Here is a 14,270-nt window from a genome sequence, read left to right as displayed (position 1 = left end):
GTGAGGAAGAATGATTCTCACATTAGTGGTCAGTGGGAAGAATGGTCTTTACACTGGTGGTCAGTGAGGAAGAATGATTCTCACATTAGTGGTCAGTGGGAAGAATGGTCTTTACACTGGTGGTCAGTGAGGAAGAATGTTCCTTACATTGATGGTCAATGGAAAGAATTGACCTTACATTGGTGGTCAGTAGAAAGAATGGCCTTTACATTGGAGGTTGGTGGGAATAATGCCCCTACAATAGTGGTCAGGGGGAAAAATGTATCCCTTACAGTGGTGGTCAAAATGCTATCCATACACACTGCTAAAAAGATAATTGGGTTCATGCAGCTGACTCTGCCAACTGACCTCAGACCTATGCAGGCACCATCAAATTGGAGATCAATTAGGCACAGGTCAAGAAGCCTCTAACAACTATAACCTAATTTAAGAGTCCCATGAAACTCTGGTAGAAAATGGCTGATATATTCTATTATAGTTGTTTGAATAGTCTATTGTACAAGCCAATAATATACTAATGAGTAGATTGTTGGAAGCAGGAAGTGGGTTTCAGGACCGAAAAACCTACACTGTTTTATCTTGGTGTAAAGACTGGCTGGTTTTGAACGACTAAAAAGAAAATGAAACTCCAGTCCAACGGATCTCAACCTTATTGAGACTGGGGTCTGGTAAATTCTTCCAAAACCTTCCAAACCCCAATAGTAAAAAAAAAAAACATGCTGGAAGGCTCTGGATAAGACTGTATGTTACTGTGGGGGGGTATAGGGATTCTGCAGTAGACTTGGTGACCCTGTAGGGGATGAGGTTGCTAGAGAAGGGTGGGGGAAACTGTGACGGATGGGATATCTCCACAAGGCTTGGGGGTTTGCAGGGACATTGTGGGAGACTGTAGGGCCCTGCAGAGGCTGGGGGACACTATTGGAGGCATTATTGGGTGACTGGAGGCTCTGCAGAAAGTTAGTAGGAGATGCAGGGCACTTGGTGGCACTATGGGGTGTTGAGGATCACCGTAGACACTGAGGGCTGGAGGGTGAGGAGCACTATGGGAGCTAGGAGGCACTGTGAGATGTTGGGGGATCTGCCGCTGCTTGGAAGCCCAGAAGGTAGACTACCTGTTCATGGGCAACACAGTTTTATGGCTGACTTATCCAGTATGGATGAATTATATCCAGAAGAGTAAGTCAAAAGGATATAGACACCTATGAAATATATACGTGTATATATTTTTACATACATATATATATATAATATACTTTTTATGTTTTGGATGCAATACTTTACACAAGGCCCCTTTCACACTGGGGCGGTGTGGACGTTGGCAATATTTTTAGCGCCGCTTTACCGTCGTTTTAGCGGCTGTATTCGGCCAGTATGGGGAGGTTTTAACCCCCGATAGTGGCCGAAAAAACGGTTAAAACCGCCCACAAAGCGCCGCTGCAGTGGCGGTATAGCCGTGTTGCCCCATTCATTTCAATGGGTAAGAGCGGTTTAGGAGCAGTGAATACACCGCTCCTTCACCGCTCCAAAGATGCTGCTAGCAGGACTTTTATTTTATTTTACCATTCACACTGGAGTGAAAGGAGCTGCTTTTTTCAGGCACTATTTTTAGTGCTGTATCGCCTGAAAAACACCTCAGTGTGAAAGGGGCCTAAAGGTAGGTATGTATTTAAAGGGTTAAAGTGTATAGTGTTTTTTTTTTTATTATTGTTTTTTTATTTTAACACTTAGTATGGAAAGGCTGGAACCCCAGTGAAATTTTTATCGTTAAAGATACATACCTAGAAGGTGCCACCTCTCATATTGTCAATGTCCAGTGTTATGAATGACCATTTCATAGGATAAACGGACTTGCTTTGGTGAGGTTGCTCACAAGTCCCATAGCACCCCCAACAAAAAGGGGGCCCTGAGAGAAGTCCAAATATGTAAAATAAGCTCTTCCTAAAGATACAGTCTGTAATGGGAGAAACATGGAGGCAACCATCGCTGACCTTGCTGAATATGCTGTCATGGTGACCCTTTTGCTTTAATACTTTGAGTTACTGACCCAGAACAGGCTTGTAGACAGGGACGGGAGGGTTATTTTAGGTGATAGATTACAATTTGGTGGGAGATGAGGTAAGTTAAGATGTAAACCAAGGATCAGTATAGAAAGGTGCCATGGAATGGAGGCACTCATCACACAGTGGCTTTGAAATCCTTGTACCGAGGAACTTGACCTCAGCTCCTCAGCACCATTGATGATTGTACGGCTGTAATAGGTGTTGGGCCTGGGTGGGCACACACCTATCGCATGTCGCACACAAGTAGATCTTATTGCCTTCAAATATTCTGAAAGCATTCATAGCATAAAAGGTCATTAAGTATAAGTTATATTTGGGATCTCATAATGCAGTAACTCGTAGCAACCGGTACATATTTACTTTATGGAACCTGTAGAACACTATTTCTCAACTGAGGTGCCGACTGTGTTCCTCAAAGATCCAGTTTGTCCTGAACGAGTTGGCCTGGGTGGGCCGGCCGTCAGCCTCATAACTGATCTGTGATCGAGTAACTGTGTGACTGGGGGACTTTGTAATGGGGCGACTCAATGTGATTGGGGACTCTGATAAGATGGGGAGGCTCTGATTTGATGGGGAAGGACTCATATATAGGGGGTCTCTGATGTATAGGGGTGGCTCTAACGTGATGGAAGACTCTTGTGTGTAGAGGGGGGGGGGCTTCTGTCTCATAAGGGAACCTCTGATGTGAAGGGTGCAGTAGAAATCCAATGTGATGGGGGGCTTCCTATGTGAAGGGGAACTCTGATGTGAAGGGAGGGCTCTGATGTAAAGGAATGATTCTGTGTAAAGGGGGACTCTAATGTAAAAGGGGTTTGCGATGTGAAAAGGGACCTCTGACATGATGGGAGGACTCTGATGTAAAGGGGGGGGGGGGGTTCTGAGGCGAAGAGGGTCCTCTGATAAGAGGAGGGGACAATGATGTAAGGGGGAGCGATGATGTAAAAGGGGGACTCTGACGCGAAGGGGGCCTCTTATGTAAAGGAGGGAACAATGATGTAAAGGGCGGCTGTGATGCAAAGGGGGACCTCTGTTGTAATGGGTAGCCTCTCAGGTGAAGGGAGTACTCTGATGTATAAGGGAAACTCTGATGTGAAGACAGTTTCATCAAGGGGATTGTGTGCATTGTCCCAAACTACCCTGTTTCCGCGAAAATAAGACCTAGCGTGATTGTCGGTGATGGCTGCAATATAAGCCCTACCCATCAAATAAGCCCTACCCTGTTTCCCTGACAATAAGCCCTACCCTGAAAATAAGACCTACAAGGACTTTAACTAGGGCTTATTTGGGGGGTAGGGCTTATATTGCAGCCATCATCAATAGGGATGTGCTCAGGCGTGTTTGCATGGAACAATGGGCAATGTCTCACTGCCTGTGATTAGCTCAGCGCTGCGCCGACTTCCTGGCTAACATGCCTGAGCTCATCCCTAATCATCAACAATCACGCTAGGTCTTATTTTCAGAGAAACAGGGTAGGGTTCCCATCCAAAAATAACATTTATGGTGTTAATTGGAGTGCCATGAGATTTTCCATACTTTTAAAGGGTGACACAATTGAACAAAGTTTGAGAAACACTGCTGTAGAAGAATGATTCCAATTGGTTGCTGGGAGTTATTGCACTACTTGCTCTTTGCAGCAAAGTCAGTATCTGGCTGCCATTGTTTTCTTATAGGCTGTTGTCTCCACCTAGTGGTGAATAGTGAGATTGCACTCTTACAATTACAGTTCTGAATGTGGCAGTCTAGGGGCCTGGTTGGAAGGGCTTGGGATTTGAATAGATGGGTTACTCCAGAGTGCTTCTGATATCAGTTTGAGACATTTCTAAAACGATTCAGGCTTCACCGACAAGGCCCTTCATTCTGTCCTGCACTTGTCCAGCTTTGATCTGCTTCTTCATTCTCATAGACTTGTATAGGGAGAGTTGCTCCAGAGCTTAGTAAATAAGCACAAGGTCCGTTGACTTCCATCATCCAATCACGTGCAACCAAAACGGCTGTGTTTTTTAATTTTAGTTGCATGCGATTGAGTATCCTTTGCAAAGTGAAGTTTTATCCAATTTTCTGGAGCAACAGCACTTGCAAAGTGCACAGCCTATTTTCCTTTAGCAAATCAACTCTGTAGTATCCAATCAGACCATTTTCTTCTTTTGAGGCACCGCACAGAATCACTGAGGGATCAATTCCCAATGAGACCCCCTTTCCAATCAATAATGGCACCGAGTACCTACAGGCAGGAAGGCTATCTGCACCTGCCTACAAATGGATATGCCTGATTCTCATGTGTTGTATATATTGAAGTTAATTAGGACCTAAACACACATCTCTATTCCCACTGCAGGTTAGTAATCAGAAAGCACAGGGGTGCCTGAAGTTACTGGACTATTTGATATACAGCATGATGTGCTCACTGAGCTGTAACCCCCTTTTATTTTTTTTATTTAATTCAGTGTTTTATTTTGGAGTACAACTGGTTTCCGGTTCTCTCCACCCGCCTAGACTTTTATATCAAATATAATGGAAGCCAACAAAAAAAATGCATTTTATATCTACAGTATTCCACCGATCTAGATGGTTTGTTTTGCATGTACAGTTATCAAAATTATAATATTTTGGCTATAGTGTTCCTTTTTAAGTAAATCCTTCATTTATTTTTGCTGTTATCATTAATACAGAAAAGGACAATGAGCAGTCTAACCAGTCCTGAGAATTTGCAAAGTCACTGGGTTATCCTGCTGGCTTCAGTTGAAAAACATGATTGTTCATGAGAAATATGTAATTAACCCTTCTGAACACAGTTGAGTGATTGAAGTGAACCTGGCAACATGCGTTACAATACAAAGTGAGGCATTGGTGTAATTTGTATATTTGAAGTGTCCAATCAGGGCCAGCAGAACTTGGATAGATAGAGAGATATATATATATATATATATATATATAATAATTTTTTTTTATTAATGTGTATCTAAAACTTTCCTTTTTATTATTATTATTTTTTTTTCCCGCTTTTGGTGAGAGTAGCAAATGGTTAACTCCATATTTCCTATTAGATTGTAAGCTCTTCTGAGCAGGGCCCTCTTAATCCTCTTGTATATTTTATTGTAACTGTATTATCTCCTTTTTAAATTGTAAAATGCTGCGTAAATTGTTGGCGCTATATAAATCCTGAAGAATAATAATATTTTTATGGCATCTGTGTCCTCATTGGGGAGATTTCCCTTTACTTCCTGTCTTGTAGACCAAATGGAAAGTGACGCTACATTCACTTGGGAGGCCACCAGAATGAGTCAGTGAATTCTCGGTGTCGGAGCTATACCATACCTTCCCAACTGTCCCTGATTTGGAGCGATGGCCCTCTGTCCCTCTTTCCTCCTCATTTTGTCTCTCGTTTTGGTCTGATCTCTATAGATGTATATAAAATGCACTTTTTATCTTTCAAAAAGTGTTTCCCAGTGCGAAACCTTTCATCCAAATTCTAAATTGCCGCATGTGTAAATTTTAAAAGCCAATATAAGACCCCTTTCACACCAGGGCGTTTTGCAGGCGCTATAGCGTTAGAAATAGCGACTGCAATCCGCCTTAAAAAAGTTGCACCATTGTTTGTAGTGTGAAAGCCCGAGGACTTTCACACTGGAGCGGTGTGCTGGCAGGACGTCAGGGAAAAGTCTTGCCAGCAGCTTCTTTGGAGCGGTGTGTTTACCGCTCCTCCACCGCCGCTCCCCATTGAAATCAATGGGGCAGCCCTGTAATACTGCCGGCAAAACGCCGCTATTGCGGGGGGGGGGGGGTAAAAGTGCCCCGCTAGCAACCGGAATGCGCTGCAAATCCGGTGGTAAAACACTGCTAAAAATAGTGGCGTTTTACCGCTCATGATATGGGCGATGTGGTGTGAAAGGGGTCTAAAGAAATTGTAGTGGTAAAAAAAAAAAACCCTTGTGGATTTAATCAAACCCCTTTTTTTTCTTTCTTTCTTTTTTCTCTTCTCCTTGCAGGGGATGTGTCCTATGCCTACATACGTTTTGCTAGTAGGTGTCCCTCATTTACATCTAAAAATGTTGGGAGGTTTGCCATATTAACGCGTGCAGACAGCAGACAGATTTGTACTTTGTAACAACCAAGTGGTTGGACGCACACAGGAATTTCTGGTCGCACCCAATTTGGTCACAGCTAATGAGTTCAGAGATGTTTAACCAAATCTCAAGGCAGCAAATGATCTGCCCTGACTACATATGTGAATGAAAACTTAGGCCTGATTCACACCTATGCAGTTTGCATATTCCAGGTGCATTTTTTATTTTTATTTCTCAATACACACTTTTGATCCATTGAAGTCTATAGAACCAAAAACCAGAAGAAAATTCCCTGGCCCATTCCATAAAATTCACAGATGTGAGCTACATCCATAGGAAACCATATTAATAAAATGGACTGTAGTGTGTTTCTGTAAAACTGAAAATGCACTAAAATAATGCATAGGTTTGAACCAGGCCTTACTGGTCATATGTCATACAATTTTCAATTTCCTTTAAATTTACCTTCAACTATGTAGTGCAAGGGTCTGCCTGATTGCATACAAATTGAAAGTGTTTGTCTGACCTCGTATTATATAGTTTTGGTAAATATAAAAGGAAAATTGTATAATGTATGGCCCGCTTTAAAGGAAAATCCTCTTAGACACCAGAACAGGTGCCCCATTATACAATTTCTCATCAATATTTTTCTGGTGACAACTCAAAATTATTGGATTTTTCTACACACTAACAACTTCATTAGGATTTTTATTAATCTTTAAAAAACAAAAAAAATCATGTAAAGCTTGTTTCACATGAGTACCAAATGGGGCTACCTGGCACATATCATCAACACCCACTAACTACTGAATCATAAACACTCCAGCCCTCAGACAGAGGTACGATCAATGGTGTTCTAACACCTGATGCTTCATCCTATGCAGCCCTCCTTAGATTGTGAAGTCTTCAAACGGCTGTAAAAACACACACAGGAGGGCGCAAGCGCTTAGTGCACTATCACCATACAACTTTATTAAATCCCAAAAACAACTGCATACTCACAAACAGGAAAAACTGGCATATTACATATCAACTCCAGCTGTAGGAGATATCATCTGGCCATATACCACACGGTTGAAAGGCTGACACATTTAGGGGGACATGCCCCCTTCCTTAGCCCTGAGGAAGAGGGGGAAGGCCCTTGAAACATGTCAGCCTTCCAACCGTGTGGTATATGGCCAGATGACATCACCTACAGCTGGAATTGATATGTGATAGGCCTGATGGTTTTTCATGTATGTGAGTATGCAATGTTTTTTGGGATTTAATAAAGTTGTATGGTGGTAATGCATTAGGCGTTTGCACTCACCATAAGCACTGGTGACCTTCACTTTCTGCAATGCCATCCTAAATATTGCACACAACATTTGGGCTGCACTATTTCATCCATTTTGATCCCCCCTAGTACAAGGTTGATTCTATGCTCCTTATCACCTGTGTTGATGGGCTTTGAGTTTTATGTCCATGGCGTTAGTTTGACCTCTGTTTTGAGAAGCTTCTGAGATCATTCTCCATTCATTGGCCGGTGCAATGACCTGCTTCCAGCAGGCTTTTGCATCCCCATGGAGCTTGTACGGAAATGTAAAACCCACTTAAAGCAATCAAATCAATGCAGGCCATTCAGTTCTCAGCAGGGCTACTCAAAGCAGAGCTTTCCCTTCACTTCCTGTCCCATAGCCAAACAGGAAGTGAAAGGAAATTCCTGCAAATTAAGATCTCCATTAAGGTCACCAGAACTAGTGTCCCCATTGGAATATTTTGCCTCTATTACTTTTCAGGGGACAACCCAAAATGTGTGATTTTTTTCATTTACTTTCCATGATGATGGTAAATGGGGGGGGGGGGGGGAGAAATGGAGAGGGTCAATCTCCCTAATGGGGACACACACAGCAATAAAACCTGACAAGGGTTCTAATCCCTCTCCACTCTATCCAAAACTAAAAAATAATAGTTTTGCATTTGCAGTTATACTTAAAGCCTGTGGAACTAGTAAGTAATGGTAAATAGGACAAAATAGAGTGTGGATCTCTCTAATGGGGAAGCAGACATTAATTAAAAGCAGGGGTTATAATCCCTCTCCACACTATCCAAAACATACTTGAAGCCTGGGGAACTAGTTGGTGGTGACATCACTTCCTCCTCCTGACAGCTGGTGCCACCATAGCTCTGTCTTTGTGTGTGTGTGGCCTGCTCCATAGTAAGTGTCAGCTCTAGGCAATTATTTTATTTTCTTATGGGATCTGATATTTATATTTCTGATAAGTCTTCTAAGCACCTGGCAGTGTGAGCATGTTTTATATTTCCTTTATTTTCTTGGCGAGCCAGGATCTGCTCTTCCACGTGTCAGCATTACAAGGGTGGGGGTCTTCTCCTGCTAGAGGATTCAGAGCATGTTCAGTGAGGCAGGCAATCCTTATGGGTCTCCCTGTCTGAGGCCTCAGCAGAGACGATATATTGGCTGTAGGCTGTGTTACTGTGAATCCATTTCTTAGACACTGGTAGGTGGATGTGACAGCTGAGCATACCTTTTTTAATTTGTCACCATTCTTATCTTTCTCTGCTACAATTACATTTTCCTCTGCCGCATATTCATCTACTTACATGCTTCTGCACTGCTAGTTAAAGTGTATTTAAAGCCATTACATACCTGGTGGAGACCAAGATGATGAGGAGGCCTCTCTTGCATCTCCTGCCCAAAACTTTGAAAATGGCAGGAAATGGGAGGACTTGAAGTGGCACGAGCATCAGTGTTACAGCCAGATGTGTGGAGACTGGCAGGTGTATGGACTAGGTGACGTAGACTCTTGGACAGGAACCAGATACAGGAACACCAAGGTTCAAGAGCAGGTGACAATAACATGGACCAGATACAAGCCTATTTCAGTAACAGTCAGGCAACAAGGTAACGGTTCAGGAGATGGAACTTCGGCTTGAAGCCAAGATCAGTAAGTGAAGGTACCACTTGAAGAAGACCGAATTGGAGTCGAGGTCTGAAGTTGAGGTTGGTAACAGCTGGTAGTCAAGGACTGAAGACGAAGTTTGTAACTGCTGGCCAAGGAAAGTACCAATGAAGAAGACAGAATTGGAGTTAAGGGTTCAAGTTGAGATTGATAACTGGTTGGTTGGGAAGTTATCAATTCAGATGACAGAATTGCAGTGCAGGATTGAAGCAGAGGTCAATAACAGTTGGGTGGTGAAGGTATTGAGTCAATAATTCAAGCCAAAGTCTGTACCAGTTGGGCAGTGAAAGTACAAAATTACAAGACAAGGTCAGAGGTTGGCATTCAAGCCAAGGTTGGTAACAGTTGGGCAATGAAGGTTCCAAGTCAGAGGACAGGATCAGAATCATGGATTAAAGCAGAGGTTGGGAAAAAATCGGGCAGTGAAGTTACCAATTCTTAAGACCTGATCAGAGTCCATTTCAAGCTGAAGTTAGTAACAGTTTGATAAGGAAGGTACCTATTCAGAAGACTGGATTGCAGTGCAGGATTAAAGGAGAGATTGATAACCGTTTGGTAAGTGAAGGTATCGAGTCAGAAGACAGGATAGAAGTCAAAGGTTTAAGCCAAGGTCAATATGGTTGGGTAGTAAAGATACCAATTCACAAGTAAGAAGACTGTATCAGAGCCAAGAAATGAAGCAGAGGTTGTTAAAAATTTGGCAGTGAAGGTGCCAATATGGAAGATCGGATTGGAGAATTAAGCTGAGGTCGGTAAGATTTGGGTAGAGTTGGTACCAATTCAGAAGACCAGATTAGAGTCAGGGATTAAACCTAAATTTTGGTAACAGTAGGGCAGTGAAGGACTAGGAGGTACTACTGATCCCATCTACCATAACCACATTGCCAGCTTTGGTGCACTTCTAAGCTTGGAAACTTTTCTGTGGCCCATGCTTGAAAGGCATACTAGAGCAGCACTGACCAAGTGTCTGCCATAGTAAACTGCAGTTGGGATTTGTAGAGCCCAACACATACTAGGGCCACCTGGGAAAATAGCCCGTTAACCTTCAACACGGCTTTAGAGTGTGGTAGAGGCACAGGGTGAACATGCAAATTCCATAGTGTCCTGGCTGAGATTTGAACTGCAAGGAATGAGTGCTAATTACTAAGCCATTTTTCTGCCCCAGATGCTATCTTGAGTTTTCTTTGTCCATGTAGTGAGGTGTGCCCAGCCCTGGGATCGGTCTTATCAGGACTCGCTCCCTATAGATGGCAGCTGGAAATCAGAACTAAACAAAGAGGTGAGATAGAAAATGTGGTGTACTGGGATGAGTGTGCAGATTTCTGTGCTGTTGTCACCCATGTGAGTCTTCAGTAACCGAGATATTTATCTTCTCATTTCCATCTCCACTCAGGGCTTTGTAAGCATGTTTTGCATATGTCACTCTTCCTCGGTTACTTTGTGTTTGCTCTTCTCTGATCAGCACTAGAGATGTAACTATGGAGTGTAGCGTCTAATCTCGCCTGGAGCGATGTGCCGTGTTCAGCATTCCCGGGCTGTTATGTTGATCCAGTGACTGTGTCGTATCTGCATTGCCTTGGGACAAGTATACAGGTCAGAGGCTCCAACTTGACTATTCCACACTCCAAAGTTACAGCTCAGGAGCTGGCTTGCCTCATCTCCACTGAAAAAAAAAATCAATTATATTGACAACAGACCCCAAGATGCAAAATGTTATTCTTTCTTTATTAAAATAGCGAGCAGGAAGAAGTGCTGTACTGACGCGTTTCACACTAGGCATAGTGCTTTCTATTTCAGAAAGTTCCATGGCTAGCACGGGATGTGTCTGACACGAGCCGAGCCAACATGCGGTGTAAGTACATAGGATGGAGTCTAATCTGCCTGGAGCAGCATATGCAATGTTCAGCATTCCCTGGCTGTTCGGTTGATCCAATAATGCTGTACGTTCTGCATTGTATTGGGACAAGTATGCAGGTCAGAAGCTCCAACTTTACTTTCACCTGTCCACACTCCATAGTTACATCTCAGGTACTAGTTCAGCTCATCTCAATCAAACAAAAAAAAATATTGATGTCACCAGCAACAATACTTTTTTTTTTTTCAGTAAAATAACCAGCAGTAACAAGTTCTGTACTGACGCATTTTGCCATGGGGATTGTGCTCTCTTTGAATTCCGTGCCTAGTGTCAGCACAGAAGAAAAGTGTCAAGGCAGCACCTGGACTGTAACTTTGAAGTGTGGCGTCTAGCCTCACCTTCCTTCCTGACTATTAAACAAAAAAAAAAAAAAAACAGGTTCTGTTTGACACATTTCGCACCAGGCACAGCACTTTCTCTTCACACAAACCGTGTTAGTACAGAGCTTGTTCCTGCTGGCTATTTCGAAGAACACCATTTTGTGTGCTGTGTTCTGAAATTGTAAAATTACGTTCCGGTTCGGTTCACACATGTCCAGTGCGGGTTACGCATCGCATGTCACCCGCCAGTGGTTCACACTGCCCTATGTGAACCGCTACGGGTGTCAACAAAAAGTTAATGACACCGCCTCCCCCCCCCCCCCCCGGATCAATTTGCATATCAGTGCGAACGGTCAAATGGTGCAAAATCCAGTGCGGACCAAAAAAAAGGGTCCTGCACCATTTTGGTGCGAATGCAATTTCAGCCATACAGGGGGTTTGTTTTTTTGTATGTCTGAAATTCACATTGCATGTGATTTGCAATGCGGTGCGAATTGCATGCAATGCCTGTCATCGCATATGTGTGAAACAGCACTCAACATGACTTGGCCTTGGTTCACACCGCAGTCCTGTGCAATGCAGTTTGAGCCCATTCATCATTTTGATCACACCACATCCCCATGAAAAAGGCCAGCCCCCCCCCCCCCCCCCCACCCCTTTTTTTTTCTTTTTGGGCACTGGAACCAGATCCATGCTATCCGATTCAGCACTGCATTTTGAAACCTGCTTTTGGGGTGTTCTTAACTTTTAATTGACACCAGCAGCAGATTGCATGAGTACAGTGTGATTGCTATGCAGTGTGCGAAATGCACAGGAATCGTTGCGTTTCCCACAACGCATCAGTGTGACTCAGGGCTCAAAGATATTGACAGCCAGTAAACGTACTTTTTTTATTTATTATTATTGATTTTTTTTTTTTTTTTTTTTTTTCCCAGCAAGGGTAGCCTCCATTTCTTGTACAGGCTCCTCCCAAGTATAGAAGTTAGTGAGGATGTGATGATGACACAGCATTATATAACTTGTTGTCACCGGTTCCAGTGTGACAGGTAAAACCAGACTCTTCAATCTGTCAATATGACAGCGCTATTCACTATTTTTATGGTTTGCTTTTCCCTTTTTTATTTTATTTTTTTTCTGCCTAGGTGCAATGCTCTCAGCAGTATTTTTTTATTTTATTTATTTTTTTTCTCTGATACCGCACTTCTTATGAGGCAAGTTTAGGTGAAAAAAAACACTTAGTTATGTCCCCCGTATATAGGTATTGAAATATGCCAAGCTTAACCACTTTCAGACCGGACCATTTTGCTGGTAAATGACCAGAGGTCTTTTTACACTTTGGCACTGCGCTGCTTTAACTGGTAATTGCGCGGTCATGCAATGTTGTACCCAAACAAAATTTGCGTCCTTTTCTTCCCACAAATAGAGCTTTCTTTTGATGGTATTTGATTGCCTCTGCGATTTTTATTTTTTGCGATATAAACGTAAAAAGACCGCAAATTTTGAAAAAAAATGATATTTTCTACTTTTTGTTATTAGAAAAATCCAATAAACTCAATTTTAGTCATACATTTAGGCCAAAATGTATTCAGCCACATGTCTTTGGTAAAAAAAAAGTCAATAATTGTATATTTATTGGTTTGCGCAAAAGTTGTCACATCTACAAACTAAGGTACGTTTTCTGGAATTTACGCAGCTTTTAGTTTACGACTGCCTATCTCATTTCTTGAGGTGCTAAAATGGCAGGGCAGTACAAAACCCCCCCAAATGACCCCATTTTGGAAAGTAGACCCCCTAAGGAAATTGATAAGAGGCATGTTGAGCCCATTGAATATTTTATTTTTTTGCCTCAAGCGATTGAATAATGACAAAAAAAAAAATTTTTTTTTTTTTTTACACAAAGTTGTCACTAAATGATATATTGCTCACACATGCTATGGGCGTATGTGAAATGACACCCCAAAATAAATTCTGCTGCTTCTCCTGAGTATGGGGATACCACATATGTGGGACTTTTTGGGAGCCTAGCCGCGTACGGGGCCCCGAAAACCAAGCACCGCCTTCAGGCTTTCTAAGGGCGTAAATTTTTGAGTTCACTTCTCACTACCTATTACAGTTTTGAAGGCCATAAAATGCCAAGATGGCACAAAACCCCCACAAATGACCCCATTTTAGAAAGTAGACACCCCAAGCTATTTGCTGAGAGGCATGTTGAGTTCATGGAATATTTTATATTTTGCCACAAGTTGCGGGAAAATTACAAACTTTTTTTTTTTTTTTTTTTTTTTAACAAAGTTGTCACTAAATGATATATTGCTCATGCATGCCATGGGCATATGTGAAATGACACCCCAAAATAAATTCTGCTGCTTCTCCTGAGTACGGGGATACCACATATGTGGGACTTTTTGGGAGCCTAGCCGCGTACGGGGCCCCGAAAACCAAGCACCGCCTTCAGGCTTTCTAAGGGCGTAATTTTTTGATTTCACTCCTCACTACCTATTACAGTTTTGAAGGCCATAAAATGCCAAGATGGCACAAAACCCCCACAAATGACCCCATTTTAGAAAGTAGACACCCCAAGCTATTTGCTGAGAGGCATGTTGAGTCCATGGAATATTTTATATTTTGCCACAAGTTGCGGGAAAATTACAAACTTTTTTTTTTTTTTTTTTTTTTCCACAAAGTTGTCACTAAATGATATATTGCTCACGCATGCCATGGGCATATGTGAAATGACACCCCAAAATAAATTCTGCTGCTTCTCCTGAGTATGGGGATACCACATATGTGGGACTTTTTGGGAGCCTAGCCGCGTACGGGGCCCCGAAAACCAAGCACCGCCTTCAGGCTTTCTAAGGGCGTTACAGTTTTGAAGGCCATAAAATGCCAAGATGGCACAAACCCCCCCCAAATGACCCCATTTTGGAAAGTAGACACCCCTAAATTTAGGG

This window comes from Lithobates pipiens, unplaced genomic scaffold (assembly GCF_037356315.1).
Source record: "Lithobates pipiens isolate NorthernLeopardFrog02 unplaced genomic scaffold, aLitPip1_a1.2 Scaffold_22, whole genome shotgun sequence".
NCBI lineage: Eukaryota > Metazoa > Chordata > Amphibia > Anura > Ranidae > Lithobates > Lithobates pipiens.
The sequence above is the reverse complement of the archived record's forward strand: the minus strand, read 5'-3'. Positions refer to the sequence as shown.